We start from the raw sequence: 4,107 nt of genomic DNA on the forward strand, positions 1-4,107 counted from the left end.
CTCCACTTTTGTCCCTGAAGTTCTTTCATACAGGAACAATTCTGGTCAGAGTTTTTGTCTGTGGGATGGCAACCCCATCCCTCCACTTGATGTCCTGTTTTTCTACTAGAGGTGGACTCTACAAGTCCCCTCTCTCCACTATTTCATTTAAGGTCCCTCCCTTTGAGTCCTGAGAGTCTTTCACCTCCCATGTCTCTGGTACATTCTAGAGGGTACCCCTACCTCCCGAGGTTGCCTGATTCCATTCATTTTCCTGTCCTACCCCCACCCCCAATACCTAATGTTTTAGGGGTATCTTTTAGTTCCATGGCAACATTCATACTGTTGTGCAACCACCATCCTCTATCCATGTTCAGAACAGCTCTAGCCTTCTATATCACCGTTTCATCTGTGTATGCGCTTGGCTCAAGTGTGTGTATGTGTGTGTGTGTGTGTGTGTGTGTGTGTGTGTGTGTGTGTAGAGCACATATTTTCTAAGATGAAACTGATATCCAAGGCTGAAGTAATTCCAGAGATGGAAGGAGATTGCACAAAATGTGACCATATATTCGTGTTTTGGGCTTCAAGCTGCCCTTGAACTTACTACATAGCTAAGAATGGCCTTGAGGGAGCTGGAGAGATGGTTCAGCAGTTAAAAGCACTGATTGTTCTTCCAGAGGTCCTGAGTTCAATTCCCAGCAACCACATGGTGGTTCACAATCATCTATAATGAGATCTGGTGCCCTCTTCTTGTGTGTAGTCATACATGCAGGCAGAATATTGTATACATAATAAATAAATCTTTTAAAAAAAAGAATAGTGAGCCAGGCATGGTGGCACATGCCTTTAATCCCAGCACTCGGGAGGCAGAGGCAGGCAGATTTCTGAGTTCGAGGCCAGCCTGGTCTACAGAGTGAGTTCCAGGACAGCCAGGGCTACACAGAGAAACCCTGTCTTGAAAAACCAAAAAAAAAAAAAAAAAAATAAAGGCCTTGAACTCCTGATCTTCCCACCTCCACTTTTCAAGTGCTAGGATTGCAGATTACATGCACGTTGTGGGGTACCTGGGTGCTGGAGAGCCCTGAGGAGGAGAGCCAAGGCAGACTGAGCCCAGGGCTGTCTTGCAGGCTAGACAAGCACTCTCCAAACTGAGCTACGGTCCCAGGCGCTTTGACTATGCTTTTGAAGAGTGAATTGAAAAGGGATTTTCCAAACCACCTGGTGGCCGCGGGATTCAGACTTTGATGGCAATTGGGTTTCAGGGCCCTCTGTACTGATTCAGCCCTCGCTGGCTGGGCCCTGCTCCAGGGTGGGAAACTGCAGGGGTTTACTCTTGAAAGGGGAGGGGGCATGCATTCCTCTGCACCGCACTAGGATGCCCGATTTACTCAGCCCTTCCCCAGGCTCTGGCCAAGGCTCGATTCTGCCCAGTCTCCAGTTATCTGAGGTATCCATTCTTTTTCACTCCTGCACTCGGTGCCAGACTCATTCTCTGAGTCTTTATAACACCTGCAGGTATATTTCAGCCCCTTCCTCTAGGGAAGGACCAAGGACCGATGAGGACCAGGCTGGGGAGCTCTGCAGGGGTCTAGCCTCATAAGGACTTTTAGTTCTGCTCAGGGGGTCCCATGCTGCCCATCTGACCTGGCTTCTCTTGTGATGGGCTCCAGAAGGGGATGCCGCCCCCACTCCCCTACCTTTAGCCCTTGACCCTCCACATCCGTTAAGGGACACAGTGTTCCAGGTTATGTCTATAGCACCTGATATGAGGGGTTTCTGGGCTCTGCGCCATCCTGATAAAGCAGGACTAGGTCATGCCTCACTACCTCCAGTCACAGCTTGCTCCTCTGGCCAGAAAAGGGAGGGCTAGGCCCACAGAAGTCTGGGACCACATCAGCCTGTGGACAGGTTTTGTACAGTGAGTACTGCTGGAGTCTGAGGGGGTGGGGTTGAGAGGAGAGCAGGGTCTTTGGCCTCTAGCTTGCAGGAATGTCCCCCACCCCACCCTTCAAAGCATCTGTAAACCACACACACACACACACACACACACACACACACACACACACACACACTATTTCACTGTACCACAGCCCATAATGATCCTCCTGCCTCATCTTTCCAGTCTCAACCTAAATTTACAGGTGTAGAACACTATGTCTGGCTGAAATTCTTAACTAAAAATGTTTAAACTCAAGCTGGTGAGTTGGCTCAGCAGTAGGAGCACTGACACTGCTCTTCAGAAGGTCCTGAGTTCAATTCCCAGTAACCACATGATGGCTCACAACCATCCATAATGAGATCTGACACTCTCTTCTGGTGCGTCTGAAGTCAGCTACAGTGAACTTATAATAATAAATAAATCTTTAAAAAAATGTTTAGCCAGCCAGTGGTGGCTCACACCTTAATCCCAGCACTTGGGAGGCAGGCGGATTTCTAAGTTCGAGGCCAGCCTGGTCTACAAAGTGAGTTCCAGGACAGCCAGGGCTATACCCAGGGCTATACAGGGTTTCTATCCTGTCTCGAAAACCATAAAAAAAAATGTTTAACCTTGTTTTATTTTTAAGTGTATGAATATTTTGCCTCCAAGTGTGTATGTATCTGTGGAGGTTGGAAGAGGCCATCAGATCTCTTGGGACTTGAGTTACAAATGGTTTGAGCCATTAAGTGGGTGCTGGGAACCAAATCTGGACCATCTAACAAGAACAAAAAGTACTCTCAACTGTTGAGCCATCTTTCACTCAACTGTAATAGAATACTTACTTCTATGTGTGTGGTGTTTTGAGTGCATGTAAATCTGTGCACCACATGTGGGCCTGGTACATAAGAAGGCCAGAAGAGTGTGTTAGATACCCTGGGACTAGAGTTACAGACGCATGTGAGATGGGAATATAGGTGCTGGGATTCGAACTTGGGTCCTCTGGAAGAACAGCAAGTACTCCTAAATGCTGAGCCATCTCTTCATGGTCCCCCTTCCCCATTTTCTTAAAGGGGCTTGGCACTTTATTTTGCAGAGGTGCGGGCAAGTTACACAGCTAGTCTTGGCCCCCGACTACCCAGCTGTTAGAGTGGTAGAGTGAATAATCCTCCATTAGGGAAAGGTGGAGAAACATACTTGTTGTAGACTCACTAGATATACAGGCAGGACAGCTTCCCTGGGTAGCATCCACTGCCATCCCCTCCAAGGCTCTGAGACACTGAATGGCCACTCCCATGCTGGCTGGGTGGTGATGGGATGATAGACTGGAGGGGAGGCTGCCTGCATGGTTTGAGGGAAGCAGTGGGGACTTTGGCAGAGATTAGACTCAGGCCTGGGTTTCTCTTGCTAGCTATGAGAATTAAATGGAGCCTCAGTTTCCTCCTTTGTAAAAGGAAGAAAATAAGACAAATAACACAGAATACCACAAGGCATACCCAGATGTCCCACTAAGTGCTAGAAATTCTCGATTTTTCTTCTATTTATGGAGGAGAAAAGAAAATATCCATCTTTCTCCAAAAGAAGGGCATTCACATGTCCCAAGTACACCCAAGGTCTTTTGGGGAGTGTGAGGATGGGTTGAGGGACTTCAAAAACCCCCTGGTTTCTGCTTTTCACAGGCAAACTAAGGACAAGCAATTCTTTGGAAAGCAGAAGTCAGAGCCCTTAGTGGAGGGCTGCTATCGCCCCCTGCTGGTACTTTATGGTAGCGGCCTGCATGTCTAACAGGAGAAATAAATTCTTGGTTGTATTTTAATGAAATTTACAGGATAGGCATTTTGCTAGGTCCTAAGGATACAAAGAGAAAGACGTTGCTTGTCAAGGTTTGAAAATGAGGTGTGCCGGGCGGTGGTGGCGCACGCCTTTAATCCCAGCACTGGGGAGGCAGAGGCAGGGAGATTTCTGAGTTCAAGGCTAGCCTGGTCTACAAAGTGAGTTCCAGGACAGCCAGGGCTATAAAGATAAACCCTGTCTCAAAAAACCAAAATAAATAAATAAATAAATAAATAAATAAATAAATAAATAAATAAATAAATAAAAATTTAAAAAGAAAATGAGTGGGAATGGGTGGGTAGGGAAGTGGGGGGCGCTATGGGGGACTTTTGGGATAGTATTGGAAATGTAATTGAGGAAATTATGTAATAAAAATATTT

This window comes from Mus caroli, chromosome 7, assembly GCF_900094665.2.
Source record: "Mus caroli chromosome 7, CAROLI_EIJ_v1.1, whole genome shotgun sequence".
NCBI classification, from domain to species: domain Eukaryota; kingdom Metazoa; phylum Chordata; class Mammalia; order Rodentia; family Muridae; genus Mus; species Mus caroli.